This window comes from Stenella coeruleoalba (assembly GCF_951394435.1).
Source record: "Stenella coeruleoalba genome assembly, chromosome: 6".
Lineage (NCBI taxonomy): Eukaryota > Metazoa > Chordata > Mammalia > Artiodactyla > Delphinidae > Stenella > Stenella coeruleoalba.
Window position 1 is genome coordinate 29,218,320 of NC_137151.1, and position 24,258 is coordinate 29,242,577.

Sequence of the window (24,258 nt, forward strand, 5' to 3'; positions counted from 1 at the left end):
ACAGAAAAAGAAACATCATAAGATATCAGTAATACACGGAATGTAAACTTCGCTACACAGGAACTGAATTACAGAACAGAACAGGGTCTCAAATTTAGAAAACCAACTATGCTTGCTTAAGGGTAAAGGTGAGTTGGGGTGCTGCATAAAACCAGAGATTGAAATGAGCACAGATAAAGTTCCTTAAGTCAAATATGGAATAGACAAGAGCTACTCCTTGCTCAACGAAATGGACTCAACACCGCATATTAAACGCCTAAGAATGTGCCTGACTAGTAAGTATCTTAAAACCTATGGATTGCTATGTCTCCGAAAGAGAATCAAGCATGTGTACAGGGGCATAAACGCAGCAGTGATAGGATTGGAGAGGTTCGGTGAGCAAATGAAGACCCTTTGAAGACATATTGCATGGTACCCATTACACGGGTCTCAACTCTCCAGGTTTAAGGTATTCTTCCTTCAGCTAAAACATGCATGTGGAACCCAAGTATGATCAACCATGTGAACGGGAGACGTGTTCAAATATGTCTCAGTTTTCCTCCCCTGGTACTCGGGTGCAACATTCCAGACGCTTTACTAACACTCTCCCCACTTGGAGAGTCAGCGCCTTTAACCTCCTGTTTGGCCCAGTTTGCAATTTCTGCGGAAGATGAACAGGAATAGCGAGAACCAATGAGAGGCTAGCTGGAGGTGTCTGGACGGGCAAATTTAACTCTCATTTCCCACCAGGAAGAGGAAATAACCAAAGGCTCAGCGTGCCGTACCGGAACCAGATTAGGGCCTGAAGCCATCCTGCGGTGTTGCGGCCAGGTCACAAGAAAGCGAGTTGAAGAAAGGAGCTCAGGGGCACTGTAATTCACAAACCTGCAGAGTTATAAATGACAGCTATCGTCCAAAAATAGACTGAAGTAAGGCTGCCAAGAGGACTTGAAAGCGGGGCAGAATTGCAGGAAACCGATTTCAGGAGGTAGACTGGAATTGCATTGAAAGCATAGGAAAAGAGGCAGAACGTCCACAATGATGCACTTGGCCAAAAAGGGCGTATGCGTTTTTTCCTGAATATATTCAGGAAAAAACGCATACGCCCTTTTTGGCCAACCAAGCAAGCTTGCAAAGGAAATCTGCACTACAATGAAGTCTCACTTCCCCCCGGTCAAAAGGGCCATCTGAAAAAAGTGTAAAATCCAGAAAGGCAGGACAGGCCATGGAGAACTGGGAGCCTTGTTATGCTGATGGGCGGGATGTAAATTGCCAACAGACACTAGGGAGAAGTGTATGGTGTTTCCTGAAACATCTAAAAAACAAAGCAACAGAACCTAGGGCACTTCCACTTATGGTCCTATAGCTTAGGGAAATTAAAATCAAAAAGACACAGCCACCCCAAAGTTTGGAACGGCTCTGTTACAAGAACCTCATTTACAGTACAAGTTCAACATCGCAGAAAGTGAAAAATGGATAAAGAAGTTGTGGTATTTAGTTACAAAGCAATATCACTCAGCAATGAAATCTGTGTCATCAGGCCCTTAGCAGCACAATGAGTGGATTCAGGTATGATGATTCTAACTGAAGTAAGTCACACAGAAAAAGAAACATCATAAGATATCAGTAATACACGGAATGTAAACTTGGCTACACAGGAACTGAATTACAGAACAGAACAGGGTCTCAAATTTAGAAAACCAACTATGCTTGCTTAAGGGTAAAGGTGAGTTGGGGTGCTGCATAAAACCAGAGATTGAAATGAGCACAGATAAAGTTCCTTAAGTCAAATATGGAATAGACAAGAGCTACTCCTTGCTCAACGAAATGGACTCAACACCGCATATTAAACGCCTAAGAATGTACCTGACTAGTAAGTATCTTAAAACCTATGGATTGCCATGTCTCTGAAAGAGAATCAAGCATGTGTACAGGGGCATAAACGCAGCAGTGATAGGATTGGAGAGGTTCGGTGAGCAAATGAAGACCCTTTGAAGTCATATTGCATGGTACCCATTACACGGGTCTTAACTCTCCAGGTTTAAGGTATTCTTCCTTCAGCTAAAACATGCATGTGGAACCCAAGTATGATCAACCATGTGAACGGGAGACGTGTTCAAATATGTCTCAGTTTTCCTCCCCTGGTACTCGGGTGCAACATTCCAGACGCTTTACTAACACTCTCCCCACTTGGAGAGTCAGTCCCTTTAACCTCCTGTTTGGCCCAGTTTGCAATTTCTGCAGAAGATGAACAGGAATAGTGAGAACCAATGAGAGACTAGCTGGAGGTGTCTGGACGGGCAAATTTAACTCTCATTTCCCATCAGGAAGAGGAATTAACCAAAGGCTCAGCGTGCCGTGCCGGAACCAGATTAGGGCCTGAAGCCATCCTGCGGTGTTGCGGCCAGGTCACAAGAAAGCAAGTTGAAGAAAGGAGCTCAGGGGCACTGTAATTCTCAAACCTGCAGAGTTATAAATGACAGCTATCGTCCAAAAATAGACTGAAGTAAGGCTGCCAAGAGGACTTGAAAGCGGGGCAGAATTGCAGGAAACCGATTTCAGGAGGTAGACTGGAATTGCATTGAAAGCATAGGAAAAGAGGCAGAACGTCCACAATGATGCACTTGGCCAAAAAGGGCGTATGCGTTTTTTCCTGAATATATTCAGGAAAAAACGCATACGCCCTTTTTGGCCAACCAAGCAAGCTTGCAAAGGAAATCTGCACTACAATGAAGTCTCACTTCCCCCCGGTCAAAAGGGCCATCTGAAAAAAGTGTAAAATCCAGAAAGGCAGGACAGGCCATGGAGAACTGGGACCCTTGTTATGCTGATGGGCGGGATGTAAATTGCCAACAACCACTCGGGAGAAGTGTATGGTGTTTCCTGAAACATCTAAAAAACAAAGCAACAGAACCTAGGGCACTTCCACTTATGGTCCTATAGCTTAGGGAAATTAAAATCAAAAAGACACAGCCACCCCAAAGTTTGGAACGGCTCTGTTTACAAGAACCTCGTTTACAGTACAAGTTCAACATCGCAGAAAGTGAAAAATGGATAAAGAAGTTGTGGTATTCACTTACAAAGCAATATCACTCAGCAATGAAATCTATGTCATCAGGCCCTTAGCAGCACAATGAGTGGATTCAGGTATGATGATTCTAACTGAAATAAGTCACACAGAAAAAGAAACATCATAAGATATCAGTAATACACGGAATGGAAACTTGGCTACACAGGAACTGAATTACAGAACAGAACAGGGTCTCAAATTTACAAAACCAACTTATGCTTGCTTAAGGGTAAAGGTGAGTTGGGGTGCTGCATAAAACCAGAGATTGAAATGAGCACAGATAAAGTTCCTTAAGTCAAATATGGAATAGACAAGAGCTACTCCTTGCTCAACGAAATGGACTCAACACCGCATATTAAACGCCTAAGAATGTACCTGACTTGTAAGTATCTTAAAACCTATGGATTGCTATGTCTCCGAAAGAGAATCAAGCATGTGTACAGGGGCATAAACGCAGCAGTGATAGGATTGGAGAGGTTCGGTGAGCAAATGAAGACCCTTTGAAGTCATATTGCATGGTACCCATTCCACGGGTTTCAACTACCCAGGTTTAAGGTATTCTTCCTTCAGCTAAAACATGCATGTGGAACCTAGAGTATGATCAACCATGTGATCGGGAGACGTGTTCAAATATGTCTCAGTTTTCCTCCCCTGGTACTCGGGTGCAACATTCCAGACGCTTTACTAACACTCTCCCCACTTGGAGAGTCAGTCCCTTTAACCTCCTGTTTGGCCCAGTTTGCAATTTCTGCGGAAGATGAACAGGAATAGCGAGAACCAATGAGAGGCTAGCTGGAGGTGTCTGGACGGGCAAATTTAACTCTCATTTCCCACCAGGAAGAGGAATTAACCAAAGGCTCAGCGTGCCGGGCCAGAACCAGATTAGGGCCTGAAGCCATCCTGCGGTGTTGCGGCCAGGTCACAAGAAAGCGAGTTGAAGAAAGGAGCTCAGGGGCACTGTAATTCACAAACCTGCAGAGTTATAAATGACAGCTATCGTCCAAAAATAGACTGAAGTAAGGCTGCCAAGAGGACTTGAAAGCGGGGCAGAATTGCAGGAAACCGATTTCAGGAGGTAGACTGGAATTGCATTGAAAGCATAGGAAAAGAGGCAGAACGTCCACAATGATGCACTTGGCCAAAAAGGGCGTATGCGTTTTTTCCTGAATATATTCAGGAAAAAACGCATACGCCCTTTTTGGCCAAACAAGCAAGCTTGCAAAGGAAATCTGCACTACAATGAAGTCTCACTTCCCCCCGGTCAAAAGGGCCATCTGAAAAAAGTGTAAAAACCAGAAAGGCAGGACAGGCCATGGAGAACTGGGAGACTTGTTATGCTGATGGGCGGGATGTAAATTGCCAACAGACACTCGGGAGAAGTGTATGGTGTTTCCTGAAACATCTAAAAAACAAAGCAACAGAGCCTAGGGCACTGCCACTTATGGTCCTATAGCTTAGGGAAATTAAAATCAAAAAGACACAGCCACCCTAAAGTTTGGGACGCCTCTGTTTACAAGAACCTCGTTTACAGTACAAGTTCAACATCGCAGAAAGTGAAAAATGGATAAAGAAGTTGTGGTATTTACTTACAAAGCAATATCACTCAGCAATGAAATCTGTGTCATCAGGCCCTTAGCAGCACAATGAGTGGATTCAGGTATGATGATTCTAACTGAAGTAAGTCACACAGAAAAAGAAACATCATAAGATATCAGTAATACACGGAATGTAAACTTGGCTACACAGGAACTGAATTACAGAACAGAACAGGGTCTCAAATTTAGAAAACCAACTATGCTTGCTTAAGGGTAAAGGTGAGTTGGGGTGCTGCATAAAACCAGAGATTGAAATGAGCACAGATAAAGTTCCTTAAGTCAAATATGGAATAGACAAGAGCTACTCCTTGCTCAACGAAATGGACTCAACACCGCATATTAAACGCCTAAGAATGTGCCTGACTAGTAAGTATCTTAAAACCTATGGATTGCTATGTCTCCGAAAGAGAATCAAGCATGTGTACAGGGGCATAAACGCAGCAGTGATAGGATTGGAGAGGTTCGGTGAGCAAATGAAGACCCTTTGAAGTCATATTGCATGGTACCCATTACACGGGTCTCAACTCTCCAGGTTTAAGGTATTCTTCCTTCAGCTAAAACATGCATGTGGAACCCAAGTATGATCAACCATGTGAACGGGAGACGTGTTCAAATATGTCTCAGTTTTCCTCCCCTGGTACTCGGGTGCAACATTCCAGACGCTTTACTAACACTCTCCCCACTTGGAGAGTCAACGCCTTTAACCTCCTGTTTGGCCCAGTTTGCAATTTCTGCGGAAGATGAACAGGAATAGTGAGAACCAATGAGAGACTAGCTGGAGGTGTCTGGACGGGCAAATTTAACTCTCATTTCCCACCAGGAAGAGGAAATAACCAAAGGCTCAGCGTGCCGTGCCGGAACCAGATTAGGGCCTGAAGCCATCCTGCGGTGTTGCGGCCAGGTCACAAGAAAGCAAGTTGAAGAAAGGAGCTCAGGGGCACTGTAATTCACAAACCTGCAGAGTTATAAATGACAGCTATCGTCCAAAAATAGACTGAAGTAAGGCTGCCAAGAGGACTTGAAAGCGGGGCAGAATTGCAGGAAACCGATTTCAGGAAGTAGACTGGAATTGCACTGAAAACATAGGAAAAGAGGCAGAACGTCCACAATGATGCACTTGGCCAAAAAGGGCGTATGCGTTTTTTCCTGAATATATTCAGGAAAAAACGCATACGCCCTTTTTGGCCAACCAAGCAAGCTTGCAAAGGAAATCTGCACTACAATGAAGTCTCACTTCCCCCCGGTCAAAAGGGCCATCTGAAAAAAGTGTAAAATCCAGAAAGGCAGGATAGGCCATGGAGAACTGGGAGCCTTGTTATGCTGATGGGCGGGATGTAAATTGCCAACAGACACTCGGGAGAAGTGTATGGTGTTTCCTGAAACATCTAAAAAACAAAGCAACAGAGCCTAGGGCACTGCCACTTATGGTCCTATAGCTTAGGGAAATTAAAATCAAAAAGACACAGCCACCCGAAAGTTTGGGACGCCTCTGTTTACAAGAACCTCGTTTACAGTACAAGTTCAACATTGCAGAAAGTGAAAAATGGATAAAGAAGTTGTGGTATTTACTTACAAAGCAATATCACTCAGCAATGAAATCTATGTCATCAGGCCCTTAGCATCACAATGAGTGGATTCAGGTATGATGATTCTAACTGAAATAAGTCACACAGAAAAAGAAACATCATAAGATATCAGTAATACACGGAATGTAAACTTGGCTACACAGGAACTGAATTACAGAACAGAACAGGGTCTCAAATTTAGAAAACCAACTTATGCTTGCTTAAGGGTAAAGGTGAGTTGGGGTGCTGCATAAAACCAGAGATTGAAATGAGCACAGATAAAGTTCCTTAAGTCAAATATGGAATAGACAAGAGCTACTCCTTGCTCAACGAAATGGACTCAACACCGCATATTAAACGCCTAAGAATGTACCTGACTAGTAAGTATCTTAAAACCTATGGATTGCTATGTCTCCGAAAGAGAATCAAGCATGTGTACAGGGGCATAAACGCAGCAGTGATAGGATTGGAGAGGTTCGGTGAGCAAATGAAGACCCTTTGAAGTCATATTGCATGGTACCCATTCCACGGCTTTCAACTACCCAGGTTTAAGGTATTCTTCCTTCAGCTAAAACATGCATGTGGAACCCAAGAATGATCAACCATGTGAACGGGAGACGTGTTCAAATATGTCTCAGTTTTCCTCCCCTGGTACTCGGGTGCAACATTCCAGACGCTTTACTAACACTCTCCCCACTTGGAGAGTCAGCGCCTTTAACCTCCTGTTTGGCCCAGTTTTGCAATTTCTGCGGAAGATGAACAGGAATAGCGAGAACCAATGAGAGACTAGCTGGAGGTGTTGGCACGGGCAAATTTAACTCTCATTTCCCACCAGGAAGAGGAAATAACCAAAGGCTCAGCGTGCCGTGCCGGAACCAGATTAGGGCCTGAAGCCATCCTGCGGTGTTGCGGCCAGGTCACAAGAAAGCAAGTTGAAGAAAGGAGCTCAGGGGCACTGTAATTCACAAACCTGCAGAGTTATAAATGACAGCTATCGTCCAAAAATAGACTGAAGTAAGGCTGCCAAGAGGACTTGAAAGCGGGGCAGAATTGCAGGAAACCGATTTCAGGAGGTAGACTGGAATTGCATTGAAAGCATAGGAAAAGAGGCAGAACGTCCACAATGATGCACTTGGCCAAAAAGGGCGTATGCGTTTTTTCCTGAATATATTCAGGAAAAAACGCATACGCCCTTTTTGGCCAACCAAGCAAGCTTGCAAAGGAAATCTGCACTACAATGAAGTCTCACTTCCCCCCGGTCAAAAGGGCCATCTGAAAAAAGTGTAAAATCCAGAAAGGCAGGACAGGCCATGGAGAACTGGGAGCCTTGTTATGCTGATGGGCGGGATGTAAATTGCCAACAACCACTCGGGAGAAGTGTATGGTGTTTCCTGAAACATCTAAAAAACAAAGCAACAGAGCCTAGGGCACTTCCACTTAGGGGCCTATAGCTTAGGGAAATTAAAATCAAAAAGACACAGCCACCCCAAGTTTGGAACGGCTCTGTTTACAAGAACCTCGTTTACAGTACAAGTTCAACATCGCAGAAAGTGAAAAATGGAAAGAAGTTGTGGTATTTACTTAAAAAGCAATATCACTCAGCAATGAAATCTGTTTCATCAGGCCCTTAGCAGCACAATGAGTGGATTCAGGTATGATGATTCTAACTGAAGTAAGTCACACAGAAAAAGAAACATCATAAGATATCAGTAATACACGGAATGTAAACTTGGCTACACAGGAACTGAATTACAGAACAGAACAGGGTCTCAAATTTAGAAAACCAACTTATGCTTGCTTAAGGGTAAAGGTGAGTTGGGGTGCTGCATAAACCAGAGATTGAAATGAGCACAGATAAAGTTCCTTAAGTCAAATATGGAATAGACAAGAGCTACTCCTTGCTCAACGAAATGGACTCAACACCGCATATTAAACGCCTAAGAATGTACCTGACTAGTAAGTATCTTAAAACCTATGGATTGCTATGTCTCCGAAAGAGAATCAAGCATGTGTACAGGGGCATAAACGCAGCAGTGATAGGATTGGAGAGGTTCGGTGAGCAAATGAAGACCCTTTGAAGTCATATTGCATGGTACCCATTCCACGGGTCTCAACTCTCCAGGTTTAAGGTATTCTTCCTTCAGCTAAAACATGCATGTGGAACCCAAGTATGATCAACCATGTGAACGGGAGACGTGTTCAAATATGTCTCAGTTTTCCTCCCCTGGTACTCGGGTGCAACATTCCAGACGCTTTACTAACACTCTCCTGACTTGGAGAGTCAGGCCCTTTAAACTCCTGTTTGGCACAGTTTGCAATTTCTGCGGAAGATATACAGGAATAGCGAGAACCAATGAGAGACTAGCTGGAGGTGTCTGGACGGGCAAATTTAACTCTCATTTCCCACCAGGAAGAGGAATTAACCAAAGGCTCAGCGTGCCATGCCGGAACCAGATTAGGGCCTGAAGCCATCCTGCGGTGTTGCGGCCAGCTCAAAAGAAAGCGAGTTGAAGAAAGGAGCTCAGGGGCACTGTAATTCACAAACCTGCAGAGTTATAAATGACAGCTATCGTCCAAAAATAGACTGAAGTAAGGCTGCCAAGAGGACTTGAAAGCGGGGCAGAATTGCAGGAAACCGATTTCAGGAGGTAGACTGGAATTGCATTGAAAGCATAGGAAAAGAGGCAGAACGTCCACAATGATGCACTTGGCCAAAAAGGGCGTATGCGTTTTTTCCTGAATATATTCAGGAAAAAACGCATACGCCCTTTTTGGCCAACCAAGCAAGCAAGCAAAGGAAATCTGCACTACAATGAAGTCTCACTTCCCCCTGGTCAAAAGGGCCATCTGAAAAAAGTGTAAAATCCAGAAAGGCAGGACAGGCCATTGAGAACTGGGAGCCTTGTTATGCTGATGGGCGGGATGTAAATTGCCAACAGACACTTGGGAGAAGTGTATGGTGTTTCCTGAAACATCTAAAAAACAAAGCAACAGAGCCTAGGGCACTTCCACTTATGGTCCTATAGCTTAGGGAAATTAAAATCAAAAAGACACAGCCACTCCAAAGTTTGGAACGGCTCTGTTTACAAGAACCTCGTTTACAGTACAAGTTCAACATCGCAGAAAGTGAAAAATGGATAAAGAACTTGTGGTATTTACGTACAATGCAGTATCACTCAGCAATGAAATCTATGTCATCAGGCACGTAGCAGCATAATGAGTAGATTCAGGTACGATGATTCTAACTGAAATAAGTCACACAGAAAAAGAAACATCATAAGATATCACTAATACATGGAATGTAAACTTGGCTACACAGGAACTGAATTCCAAAACAGAACAGGTTCTCAAATTTAGAAAACCAACTTATGCTTGCTTAAGGGGAAAGGTGAGTTGGGTTGCTGCATAAAACCAGAGATTGAAATGAGCACAGATAAATTTCCTTAAGCCAAATATGGAATAGACAAGAGCCACTCCTTGCTCAACGAAATGGACTCAACACCGCATATTAAACGCCTAAGAATGTACCTGACTAGTAAGTATCTTAAAACCTATGGATTGCTATGTCTCCGAAAGAGAATCAAGCATGTGTACAGGGGCATAAACGCAGCAGTGATAGGATTGGAGAGGTTCGGTGAGCAAATGAAGACCCTTTGAAGTCATATTGCATGGTACCCATTCCACGGGTTTCAATTACCCAGGTTTTAGGTATTCTTCCTTCAGCTAAAACATGCATGTGGAACCCAGAGTATGATCAACCATGTGATCGGGAGACGTGTTCAAATATGTCTCAGTTTTCCTCCCCTGGTACTCGGGTGCAACATTCCAGACGCTTTACTAACACTCTCCCCACTTGGAGAGTCAGCGCCTTTAACCTCCTGTTTGGCCCAGTTTGCAATTTCTGCGGAAGATGAACAGGAATAGCGAGAACCAATGAGAGGGTAGCTGGAGGTGTCTGGACCGGCAAATTTAACTCTCATTTCCCAACAGGAAGAGGAAATAACCAAAGGCTCAGCGTGCCGTACCGGAACCAGATTAGGGCCTGAAGCCATCCTGTGGTGTTGCGGCCAGCTCAAAAGAAAGCGAGTTGAAGAAAGGAGCTCAGGGGCACTGTAATTCACAAACCTGCAGAGTTATAAATGACAGCTATCGTCCAAAAATAGACTGAAGTAAGGCTGCCAAGAGGACTTGAAAGCGGGGCAGAATTGCAGGAAACCGATTTCAGGAGGTAGACTGGAATTGCATTGAAAGCATAGGAAAAGAGGCAGAACGTCCACAATGATGCACTTGGCCAAAAAGGGCGTATGCGTTTTTTCCTGAATATATTCAGGAAAAAACGCATACGCCCTTTTTGGCCAACCAAGCAAGCTTGCAAAGGAAATCTGCACTACAATGAAGTCTCACTTCCCCCCGGTCAAAAGGGCCATCTGAAAAAAGTGTAAAATCCAGAAAGGCAGGACAGGCCATGGAGAACTGGGAGCCTTATTATGCTGATGGGCGGGATGTAAATTGCCAACAACCACTCGGGAGAAGTGTATGGTGTTTCCTGAAACATCTAAAAAACAAAGCAACAGAGCCTAGGGCACTGCCACTTATGGTCCTATAGCTTAGGGAAATTAAAATCAAAAAGACACAGCCACCCCAAAGTTTGGGACGCCTCTGTTTACAAGAACCTCGTTTACAGTACAAGTTCAACATCGCAGAAAGTGAAAAATGGATAAAGAAGTTGTGGTATTTACTTACAAAGCAATATCACTCAGCAATGAAATCTATGTCATCAGGCCCTTAGCATCACAATGAGTGGATTCAGGTATGATGATTCTAACTGAAATAAGTCACACAGAAAAAGAAACATCATAAGATATCAGTAATACACGGAATGTAAACTTGGCTACACAGGAACTGAATTACAGAACAGAACAGGGTCTCAAATTTAGAAAACCAACTTATGCTTGCTTAAGGGGAAAGGTGAGTTGGGGTGCTGCATAAAACCAGAGATTGAAATGAGCACAGATAAAGTTCCTTAAGTCAAATATGGAATAGACAAGAGCTACTCCTTGCTCAACGAAATGGACTCAACACCGCATATTAAACGTCTAAGAATGTACCTGACTAGTAAGTATCTTAAAACCTATGGATTGCTATGTCTCCGAAAGAGAATCAAGCATGTGTACAGGGGCATAAACGCAGCAGTGATAGGATTGGAGAGGTTCGGTGAGCAAATGAAGACCCTTTGAAGTCATATTGCATGGTACCCATTCCACGGGTCTCAACTCTCCAGGTTTAAGGTATTCTTCCTTCAGCTAAAACATGCATGTGGAACCCAAGTATGATCAACCATGTGAACGGGAGACGTGTTCAAATATGTCTCAGTTTTCCTCCCCTGGTACTCGGGTGCAACATTCCAGACGCTTTACTAACACTCTCCCCACTTGGAGAGTCAGCGCCTTTAACCTCCTGTTTGGCCCAGTTTGCAATTTCTGCGGAAGATGAACAGAAATAGCGAGAACCAATGAGAGACTAGCTGGAGGTGTCTGGACGGGCAAATTTAACTCTCATTTCCCACCAGGAAGAGGAAATAACCAAAGGCTCAGCGTGCCGTGCCGGAACCAGATTAGGGCCTGAAGCCATCCTGCGGTGTTGCGGCCAGGTCACAAGAAAGCGAGTTGAAGAAAGGAGCTCAGGGGCACTGTAATTCACAAACCTGCAGAGTTATAAATGACAGCTATCGTCCAAAAATAGACTGAAGTAAGGCTGCCAAGAGGACTTGAAAGTGGGGCAGAATTACAGGAAACCGATTTCAGGAGGTAGACTGGAATTGCATTGAAAGCATAGGAAAAGAGGCAGAACGTCCACAATGATGCACTTGGCCAAAAAGGGCGTATGCGTTTTTTCCTGAATATATTCAGGAAAAAACGCATACGCCCTTTTTGGCCAACCAAGCAAGCTTGCAAAGGAAATCTGCACTACAATGAAGTCTCACTTCCCCCCGGTCAAAAGGGCCATCTGAAAAAAGTGTAAAATCCAGAAAGGCAGGACAGGCCATGGAGAACTGGGAGCCTTGTTATGCTGATGGGCGGGATGTAAATTGCCAACAGACACTCGGGAGAAGTGTATGGTGTTTCCTGAAACATCTAAAAAACAAAGCAACAGAGCCTACGGCACTGCCACTTATGGTCTTATAGCTTAGGGAAATTAAAATCAAAAAGACACAGCCACCCCAAAGTTTGGGACGCCTCTGTTTACAAGAACCTCGTTTACAGTACAAGTTCAACATCGCAGAAAGTGAAAAATGGATAAAGAAGTTGTGGTATTTACTTACAAAGCAATATCACTCAGCAATGAAATCTATGTCATCAGGCCCTTAGCATCACAATGAGTGGATTCAGGTATGATGATTCTAACTGAAATAAGTCACACAGAAAAAGAAACATCATAAGATATCAGTAATACACGGAATGTAAACTTGGCTACACAGGAACTGAATTACAGAACAGAACAGGGTCTCAAATTTAGAAAACCAACTTATGCTTGCTTAAGGGTAAAGGGGAGTTGGGGTGCTGCATAAAACCAGAGATTGAAATGAGCACAGATAAAGTTCCTTAAGTCAAATATGGAATAGACAAGAGCTACTCCTTGCTCAACGAAATGGACTCAACACCGCATATTAAACGCCTAAGAATGTACCTGACTAGTAAGTATCGTAAAACCTATGGATTGCTATGTCTCCAAAAGAGAATCAAGCATGTGTACAGGGGCATAAACGCAGCAGTGATAGGATTGGAGAGGTTCGGTGAGCAAATGAAGATCCTTTGAAGTCATATTGCATGGTACCCATTCCACGGGTCTCAACTCTCCAGGTTTAAGGTATTCTTCCTTCAGCTAAAACATGCATGTGGAACCCAAGTATGATCAACCATGTGAATGGGAGACGTGTTCAAATATGTCTCAGTTTTCCTCCCCTGGTACTCAGGTGCAACATTCCAGACGCTTTACTAACACTCTCCCCACTTGGAGAGTCAGTGCTTTAACCTCCTGTTTGGCCCAGTTTGCAATTTCTGCGGAAGATGAACAGGAATAGCGAGAACCAATGAGAGTCTAGCTGGAGGTTTCTGGACGGGCAAATTTAACTCTCATTTCCCACCAGGAAGAGGAAATAACCAAAGGCTCAGCGTGCCGTACCGGAACCAGATTAGGGCCTGAAGCCATCCTGCGGTGTTGCGGCCAGCTCAAAAGAAAGCGAGTTGAAGAAAGGAGCTCAGGGGCACTGTAATTCACAAACCTGCAGAGTTATAAATGACAGCTATCGTCCAAAAATAGACTGAAGTAAGACTGCCAAGAGGACTTGAAAGCGGGGCAGAATTGCAGGAAACCGATTTCAGGAGGTAGACTGGAATTGCATTGAAAGCATAGGAAAAGAGGCAGAACGTCCACAATGATGCACTTGGCCAAAAAGGGCGTATGCGTTTTTTCCTGAATATATTCAGGAAAAAACGCATACGCCCTTTTTGGCCAACCAAGCAAGCTTGCAAAGGAAATCTGCACTACAATGAAGTCTCACTTCCCCCCGGTCAAAAGGGCCATCTGAAAAAAGTGTAAAATCCAGAAAGGCAGGACAGGCCATGGAGAACTGGGAGCCTTGTTATGCTGATGGGCGGGATGTAAATTGCCAACAGACACTCGGGAGAAGTGTATGGTGTTTCCTGAAACATCTAAAAAACAAAGCAACAGAGCCTAGGGCACTGCCACTTATGGTCTTATAGCTTAGGGAAATTAAAATCAAAAAGACACAGCCACCCCAAAGTTTGGGACGCCTCTGTTTACAAGAACCTCGTTTACAGTACAAGTTCAACATCGCAGAAAGTGAAAAATGGATAAAGAAGTTGTGGTATTTACTTACAAAGCAATATCACTCAGCAATGAAATATATGTCATCAGGCCCTTAGCATCACAATGAGTGGATTCAGGTATGATGATTCTAACTGAAATAAGTCACACAGAAAAAGAAACATCATAAGATATCAGTAATACACGGAATGTAAACTTGGCTACACAGGAACTGAATTACAGAACAGAACAGGGTCTCAAATTTAGAAAACCAACTTATGCTTGCTTAAGGGGAAAGGTGAGTTGGGGTGCTGCATAAAACCAGAGATTGAAATGAGCACAGATAAAGTTCCTTAAGCCAAATATGGAATAGACAAGAGCTACTCCTTGCTCAACGAAATGGACACAACACCGCATATTAAACGCCTAAGAATGTACCTGACTAGTAAGTATCTTAAAACCTATGGATTGCTATGTCTCCGAAAGAGAATCAAGCATGTGTACAGGGGCATAAACGCAGCAGTGATAGGATTGGAGAGGTTCGGTGAGCAAATGAAGACCCTTTGAAGTCATATTACATGGTACCCATTCCATGGGTCTCAACTCTCCAGGTTTAAGGTATTCTTCCTTCAGCTAAAACATGCATGTGTAACCCAAGAATGATCAACCATGTGAACGGGAGACGTGTTCAAATATGTCTCAGTTTTCCTCCCCTGGTACTCGGGTGCAACATTCCAGACGCTTTACTAACACTCTCCTCACTTGGAGAGTCAGCGCCTTTAACCTACAGTTTGGCCCAGTTTGCAATTTCTGCGGAAGATGAACAGGAATAAAAAACGCATACGCACTTTTTGGACAACCAAGCAAGCTTGCAAAGGAAATCTGCACTACAATGAAGTCTCACTTCCCCCCGGTCAAAAGGGCCATCTGAAAAAAGTGTAAAATCCAGAAAGGCAGGACAGGCCATGGAGAACTGGGAGCCTTGTTATGCTGATGGGCGGGATGTAAATTGCCAACAGACAATCGGGAGAAGTGTATGGTGTTTCCTGAAACATCTAAAAAACAAAGCAACAGAACCTAGGGCACTTCCACTTATGGTCCTATAGCTTAGGGAAATTAAAATCAAAAAGACACAGCCACCCCAAAGTTTGGGACGGCTCTGTTTACAAGAACCTCGTTTACAGTACAAGTTCAACATCGCAGAAAGTGAAAAATGGATAAAGAAGTTGTGGTATTTACTTACAAAGCAATATCACTCAGCAATGAAATCTGTGTCATCAGGCCCTTAGCAGCACAATGAGTGGATTCAGGTATGATGATTCTAACTGAAGTAAGTCACACAGAAAAAGAAACATCATAAGATATCAGTAATACACGGAATGTAAACTTGGCTACACAGGAACTGAATTACAGAACAGAACAGGGTCTCAAATTTAGAAAACCAACTATGCTTGCTTAAGGGTAAAGGTGAGTTGGGGTGCTGCATAAAACCAGAGATTGAAATGAGCACAGATAAAGTTCCTTAGGTCAAATATGGAATAGACAAGAGCTACTCCTTGCTCAACGAAATGGACTCAACACCGCATATTAAACGCCTAAGAATGTACCTGACTTGTAAGTATCGTAAAACCTATGGATTGCTATGTCTCCAAAAGAGAATCAAGCATGTGTACAGGGGCATAAACGCAGCAGTGATAAGATTGGAGAGGTTCGGTGAGCAAATGAAGACCCTTTGAAGTCATATTGCATGGTACCCATTCCACGGGTTTCAACTCTCCAGGTTTAAGGTATTCTTCCTTCAGCTAAAACATGCATGTGGATCCCAAGTACGATCAACCATGAGAACGGGAGACGTGTTCAAATATGTCTCAGTTTTCCTCCCCTGGTACTCGGGTGCAACATTCCAGACGCTTTACTAACACTCTCCCCACTTGGAGAGTCAGCGCCTTTAACCTCCTGTTTGGCCCACTTTGCAATTTCTGCGGAAGATGAACAGGAATAGCGAGAACCAATGAGAGGCTAGCTGGAGGTGTCTGGACGGGCAAATTTAACTCTAATTTCCCACCAGGAAGAGGAAATAACCAAAGGCTCAGCATGCCGTACCGGAACCAGATTAGGGCCTGAAGCCATCCTGCGGTGTTGCGGCCAGGTCACAAGAAAGCGAGTTGAAGAAAGGAGCTCAGGGGCACTGTAATTCACAAACCTGCAGAGTTATAAATGACAGCTATCGTCCAAAAATAGACTGAAGTAAGGCTGCCAAGAGGACTTGAAAGCGGGGCAGAATTGCAGGAAACCGATTTCAGGAGGTAGACTGGAATTGCATTGAAAGCATAGGAAAAGAGGCAGAACGTCCACAATGATGCACTTGGCCAAAAAGGGCGTATGCGTTTTTTCCTGAATATATTCAGGAAAAAACGCATACGCCCTTTTTGGCCAACCAAGCAAGCTTGCAAAGGAAATCTGCACTACAATGAAGTCTCACTTCCCCCCGGTCAAAAGGGCCATCTGAAAAAAGTGTAAAATCCAGAAAGGCAGGACAGGCCATGGAGAACTGGGAGCCTTGTTATGCTGATGGGCGGGATGTAAATTGCCAACAACCACTCGGGAGAAGTGTATGGTGTTTCCTGAAACATCTAAAAAACAAAGCAACAGAACCTAGGGCACTTCCACTTATGGTCCTATAGCTTAGGGAAATTAAAATCAAAAAGACACAGCCACCCCAAAGTTTGGAACGGCTCTGTTAACAAGAACCTCGTTTACAGTACAAGTTCAACATCGCAGAAAGTGAAAAATGGATAAAGAAGTTGTGGTATTTACTTACAAAGCAATATCACTCAGCAATGAAATCTGTGTCATCAGGCCCTTAGCATCACAATGAGTGGATTCAGGTATGATGATTCTAACTGAAATAAGTCACACAGAAAAAGAAACATCATAAGATATCAGTAATACACGGAATGGAAACTTGGCTACACAGGAACTGAATTACAGAACAGAACAGGGTCTCAAATTTAGAAAACCAACTTATGCTTGCTTAAGGGTAAAGGTGAGTTGGGGTGCTGCATAAAACCAGAGATTGAAATGAGCACAGATAAAGTTCCTTAAGCCAAATATGGAATAGACAAGAGCTACTCCTTGCTCAACGAAATGGACTCAACACCGCATATTAAACGCCTAAGAATGTACCTGACTTGTAAGTATCTTAAAACCTATGGATTGCTATGTCTCCGAAAGAGAATCAAGCATGTGTACAGGGGCATAAACGCAGCAGTGATAGGATTGGAGAGGTTCGGTGAGCAAATGAAGACCCTTTGAAGTCATATTGCATGGTACCCATTCCACGGGTTTCAACTACCCAGGTTTAAGGTATTCTTCCTTCAGCTAAAACATGCATGTGGAACCCAGAGTATGATCAACCATGTGATCGGGAGACGTGTTCAAATATGTCTCAGTTTTCCTCCCCTGGTACTCGGGTGCAACATTCCAGACGCTTTACTAACACTCTCCCCACTTGGAGAGTCAGTCCCTTTAACCTCCTGTTTGGCCCACTTTGCAATTTCTGCGGAAGATGAACAGGAATAGTGAGAACCAATGAGAGGCTAGCTGGAGGTGTCTGGACGGGCAAATTTAACTCTCATTTCCCACCAGGAAGAGGAATTAACCAAAGGCTCAGCATGCCGGGCCGGAACCAGATTAGGGCCTGAAGCCATCCTGCGGTGTTGCGGCCAGGTCACAAGAAAGCGAGTTGAAGAAAGGAGCTCAGGGGCACTGTAATTCACAAACCTGCAGAGTTATAAATGACAGCTATCGTCCAAAAATAGACTGAAGTAAGGCTGCCAAGAGGACTTGAAAGCGGGGCAGAATTGCAGGAAACCGATTTCAGGAGGTAGACTGGAATTGCATTGAAAGCATAGGAAAAGAGGCAGAACGTCCACAATGATGCACTTGGCCAAAAAGGGCGTATGCGTTTTTTCCTGAATATATTCAGGAAAAAACGCATACGCCCTTTTTGGCCAACCAAGCAAGCTTGCAAAGGAAATCTGCACTACAATGAAGTCTCACTTCCCCCCGGTCAAAAGGGCCATCTGAAAAAAGTGTAAAATCCAGAAAGGCAGGACAGGCCATGGAGAACTGGGAGCCTTGTTATGCTGATGGGCGGGATGTAAATTGCCAACAACCACTCGGGAGAAGTGTATGGTGTTTCCTGAAACATCTAAAAAACAAAGCAACAGAACCTAGGGCACTTCCACTTATGGTCCTATAGCTTAGGGAAATTAAAATCAAAAAGACACAGCCACACCAAAGTTTGGAACGGCTCTGTTTACAAGAACCTCGTTTACAGTACAAGTTCAACATCACAGAAAGTGAAAAATGGATAAAGAAGTTGTGGTATTTACTTACAAAGCAATATCACTCAGCAATGAAATCTGTGTCATCAGGCCCTTAGCATCACAATGAGTGGATACAGGTATGATGATTCTAACTGAAATAAGTCACACAGAAAAAGAAACATCATAAGATATCAGTAATACACGGAATGGAAACTTGGCTACACAGGAACTGAATTACAGAACAGAACAGGGTCTCAAATTTAGAAAACCAACTTATGCTTGCTTAAGGGTAAAGGTGAGTTGGGGTGCTGCATAAAACCAGAGATTGAAATGAGCACAGATAAAGTTCCTTAAGCCAAATATGGAATAGACAAGAGCTACTCCTTGCTCAACGAAATGGACTCAACACCCCATATTAAACGCCTAAGAATGTACCTGACTAGTAAATATCTTAAAACCTATGGATTGCTATGTCTCCAAAAGAGAATCAAGCATGTGTACAGGGGCATAAATGCAGCAGTGATAGGATTGAAGAGGTTCGGTCAGCAAATGAAGACCCTTTGAAGTCATATTGCATGGTACCCATTCCACGGGTTTCAACTACCCAGGTTTAAGGTATTCTTCCTTCAGCTAAAACATGCATGTGGAACCTAGAGTATGATCAACCATGTGATCGGGAGACGTGTTCAAATAGGTCTCAGTTTTCCTCCCCTGGTACTCGGGTGCAACATTCCAGACGCTTTACTAACACTCTCCCCACTTGGAGAGTCAGTCCCTTTAACCTCCTGTTTGGCCCAGTTTGCAATTTCTGCGGAAGATGAACAGGAATTGCGAGAACCAATGAGAGGCTAGCTGGAGGTGTCTGGTCGGGCAAATTTAACTCTCATTTCCCACCAGGAAGAGGAATTAACCAAAGGCTCAGCATGCCGGGCCGGAACCAGATTAGGGCCTGAAGCCATCCTGCGGTGTTGCGGCCAGGTCACAAGAAAGCGAGTTGAAGAAAGGAGCTCAGGGGCACTGTAATTCACAAACCTGCAGAGTTATAAATGACAGCTATCGTCCAAAAATAGACTGAAGTAAGGCTGCCAAGAGGACTTGAAAGCGGGGCAGAATTGCAGGAAACCGATTTCAGGAGGTAGACTGGAATTGCATTGAAAGCATAGGAAAAGAGGCAGAACGTCCACAATGATGCACTTGGCCAAAAAGGGCGTATCCGTTTTTTCCTGAATATATTCAGGAAAAAACGCATACGCCCTTTTTGGCCAACCAAGCAAGCTTGCAAAGGAAATCTGCACTACAATGAAGTCTCACTTCCCCCCGGTCAAAAGGGCCATCTGAAAAAAGTGTAAAATCCAGAAAGGCAGGACAGGCCATGGAGAACTGGGAGCCTTGTTATGCTGATGGGCGGGATGTAAATTGCCAACAACCACTCGGGAGAAGTGTATGGTGTTTCCTGAAACATCTAAAAAACAAAGCAACAGAACCTAGGGCACTTCCACTTATGGTCCTATAGCTTAGGGAAATTAAAATCAAAAAGACACAGCCACCCCAAAGTTTGGAACGGCTCTGTTTACAAGAACCTCGTTTACAGTACAAGTTCAACATCGCAGAAAGTGAAAAATGGATAAAGAAGTTGTGGTATTCACTTACAAAGCAATATCACTCAGCAATGAAATCTATGTCATCAGGCCCTTAGCAGCACAATGAGTGGATTCAGGTATGATGATTCTAACTGAAATAAGTCACACAGAAAAAGAAACATCATAAGATATCAGTAATACACGGAATGGAAACTTGGCTACACAGGAACTGAATTACAGAACAGAACAGGGTCTCAAATTTAGAAAAACAACTTATGCTTGCTTAAGGGTAAAGGTGAGTTGGGGTGCTGCATAAAACCAGAGATTGAAATGAGCACAGATAAAGTTCCTTAAGCCAAATATGGAATAGACTAGAGCTACTCCTTGCTCAACGAAATGGACTCAACACCGCATATTAAACGCCTAAGAATGTACCTGACTTGTAAGTATCTTAAAACCTATGGATAGCTATATCTCCAAAAGAGAATCAAGCATGTGTACAGGGACATAAACGCAGCAGTGATAGGATTGGAGAGGTTCGGTGAGCAAATGAAGACCCTTTGAAGTCATATTGCATGGTACCCATTCCACGGGTTTCAACTACCCAGGTTTAAGGTATTCTTCCTTCAGCTAAAACATGCATGTGGAACCTAGAGTATGATCAACCATGTGATCGGGAGACGTGTTCAAATATGTCTCAGTTTTCCTCCCCTGGTACTCGGGTGCAACATTCCAGACGCTTTACTAACACTCTCCCCACTTGGAGAGTCAGTCCCTTTAACCTCCTGTTTGGCCCAGTTTGCAATTTCTGCGGAAGATGAACAGGAATAGCGAGAACCAATGAGAGGCTAGCTGGAGGTGTCTGGACGGGCAAATTTAACTCTCATTTCCCACCAGGAAGAGGAATTAACCAAAGGCTCAGCATGCCGGGCCGGAACCAGATTAGGGCCTGAAGCCATCCTGCGGTGTTGCGGCCAGGTCACAAGAAAGCGAGTTGAAGAAAGGAGCTCAGGGGCACTGTAATTCACAAACCTGCAGAGTTATAAATGACAGCTATCGTCCAAAAATAGACTGAAGTAAGGCTGCCAAGAGGACTTGAAAGCGGGGCAGAATTGCAGGAAACCGATTTCAGGAGGTAGACTGGAATTGCATTGAAAGCATAGGAAAAGAGGCAGAACGTCCACAATGATGCACTTGGCCAAAAAGGGCGTATGCGTTTTTTCCTGAATATATTCAGGAAAAAACGCATACGCCCTTTTTGGCCAACCAAGCAAGCTTGCAAAGGAAATCTGCACTACAATGAAGTCTCACTTCCCCCCGGTCAAAAGGGCCATCTGAAAAAAGTGTAAAATCCAGAAAGGCAACAGGCCATTGAGAACCTGGAGCCTTGTTATGCTGATGGGCGGGATGTAAATTGCCAACAGACACTTGGGAGAAGTGTATGGTGTTTCCTGAAACATCTAAAAAACAAAGCAACAGAGCCTAGGGCACTTCCACTTATGATCCTATAGCTTAGGGAAATTAAAATCAAAAAGACACAGCCACCCCAAAGTTTGGAACGGCTCTGTTTACAAGAACCTCGTTTACAGTACAAGTTCAACATCGCAGAAAGTGAAAAATGGATAAAGAAGTTGTGGTATTCACTTACAAAGCAATATCACTCAGCAATGAAATCTATGTCATCAGGCCCTTAGCAGCACAATGAGTGGATTCAGGTATGATGATTCTAACTGAAATAAGTCACACAGAAAAAGAAACATCATAAGATATCAGTAATACACGGAATGTAAACTTGGCTACACAGGAACTGAATTACAGAACAGAACAGGGTCTCAAATTTAGAAAACCAACTTATGCTTGCTTAAGGGGAAAGGTGAGTTGGGGTGCTGCATAAAACCAGGGATTGAAATGAGCACAGATAAGTTCCTTAAGCCAAATATGGAATAGACAAGAGCTACTCCTTGCTCAACGAAATGGACTCAACACCGCATATTAAACGCCTAAGAATGTACCTGACTAGTAAGTATCTTAAAACCTATGGATTGCTATGTCTCCGAAAGAGAATCAAGCATGTGTACAGGGGCATAAACGCAGCAGTGATAGGATTGGAGAGGTTCGGTGAGCAAATGAAGACCCTTTGAAGTCATATTGCATGGTACCCATTACACGGGTCTTAACTCTCCAGGTTTAAGGTATTCTTCCTTCAGCTAAAACATGCATGTGGAACCCAAGTATGATCAACCATGTGAACGGGAGACGTGTTCAAATATGTCTCAGTTTTCCTCCCCTGGTGCTCGGGTGCAACATTCCAGACGCTTTACTAACACTCTCCCCACTTGGAGAGTCAGCGCCTTTAACCTCCTGTTTGGCCCAGTTTGTAATTTCTGCGGAAGATGAACAGGAATAGTGAGAACCAATGAGAGGTTAGCTGGAGGTGTCTGGACGGGCAAATTTAACTCTCATTTCCCACCAGGAAGAGGAATTAACCAAAGGCTCAGCATGCCGGGCCGGAACCAGATTAGGGCCTGAAGCCATCCTGCGGTGTTGCGGCCAGGTCACAAGAAAGCGAGTTGAAGAAAGGAGCTCAGGGGCACTGTAATTCACAAACCTGCAGAGTTATAAATGACAGCTATCGTCCAAAAATAGACTGAAGTATGGCTGCCAAGAGGACTTGAAAGCGGGGCAGAATTGCAGGAAACCGATTTCAGGAGGTAGACTGGAATTGCATTGAAAGTATAGGAAAAGAGGCAGAACGTCCACAATGATGCACTTGGCCAAAAAGGGCGTATGCGTTTTTTCCTGAATATATTCAGGAAAAAACGCATACGCCCTTTTTGGCCAACCAAGCAAGCTTGCAAAGGAAATCTGCACTACAATGAAGTCTCACTTCCCCCCGGTCAAAAGGGCCATCTGAAAAAAGTGTAAAATCCAGAAAGGTAGGACAGGCCATGGAGAACAGGGAGCCTTGTTATGCTGATGGGCGGGATGTAAATTGCCAACAACCACTCGGGAGAAGTGTATGGTGTTTCCTGAAACATCTAAAAAACAAAGCAACAGAACCTAGGGCACTTCCACTTATGGTCCTATAGCTTAGGGAAATTAAAATCAAAAAGACACAGCCACCCCAAAGTTTGGAACGGCTCTGTTTACAAGAACCTCGTTTACAGTACAAGTTCAACATCGCAGAAAGTGAAAAATGGATAAAGAAGTTGTGGTATTTACTTACAAAGCAATATCACTCAGCAATGAAATCTGTGTCATCAGGCCCTTAGCAGCACAATGAGTGGATTCAGGTATGATGATTCTAACTGAAGTAAGTCACACAGAAAAAGAAACATCATAAGATATCAGTAATACACGGAATGTAAACTTGGCTACACAGGAACTGAATTACAGAACAGAACAGTGTCTCAAATTTAGAAAACCAACTTATGCTTGCTTAAGGGTAAAGGTGAGTTGGGGTGCTGCATAAAACCAGAGATTGAAATGAGCACAGATAAAGTTCCTTAAGTCAAATATGGAATAGACAAGAGCTACTCCTTGCTCAACGAAATGGACTCAACACCGCATATTAAACGCCTAAGAATGTACCTGACTAGTAAGTATCTTAAAACCTATGGATTGCTATGTCTCCGAAAGAGAATCAAGCATGTGTACAGGGGCATAAACGCAGCAGTGATAGGATTGGAGAGGTTCGGTGAGCAAATGAAGACCCCTTGAAGTCATATTGCATGGTACCCATTACACGGGTCTTAGCTCTCCAGGTTTAAGGTATTCTTCCTTCAGCTAAAACATGCATGTGGAACCCAAGTATGATCAACCATGTGAACGGGAGACGTGTTCAAATATGTCTCAGTTTTCCTCCCCTGGTACTCGGGTGCAACATTCCAGACGCTTTACTAACACTCTCCCCACTTGGAGAGTCAGTCCCTTTAACCTCCTGTTTGGCCCAGTTTGCAATTTCTGCGGAAGATGAACAGGAATAGCGAGAACCAATGAGAGGCTAGCTGGAGGTGTCTGGACGGGCAAATTTAACTCTCATTTCCCACCAGGAAGAGGAATTAACCAAAGGCTCAGCATGCCGGGCCGGAACCAGATTAGGGCCTGAAGCCATCCTGCGGTGTTGCGGCCAGGTCACAAGAAAGAGAGTTGAAGAAAGGAGCTCAGGGGCACTGTAATTCACAAACCTGCAGAGTTATAAATGACAGCTATCGTCCAAAAATAGACTGAAGTAAGGCTGCCAAGAGGACTTGAAAGCGGGGCAGAATTGCAGGAAACCGATTTCAGGAGGTAGACTGGAATTGCATTGAA

At 43.8% G+C, this 24,258-nt stretch overlaps 1 long non-coding RNA gene across 2 annotated transcripts in view; it reads right to left on the reverse strand.

Annotated features, from left to right (window-relative positions):
- The window catches only part of LOC307187746, a 432,323-nt gene extending 421,297 nt beyond the window's left edge, over positions 1-11,026 (reverse strand). For both annotated transcript variants that reach the window (XR_013828697.1, XR_013828698.1), the window contains exons 1-2: positions 10,953-11,026; positions 7,791-7,876 (exon numbers count right to left, since the gene is read on the reverse strand). This is a non-coding gene — a long non-coding RNA (uncharacterized lncRNA). The remainder of the gene's footprint in view (positions 1-7,790; positions 7,877-10,952) is intronic.
- Positions 11,027-24,258: the final 13,232 nt, after the last annotated feature.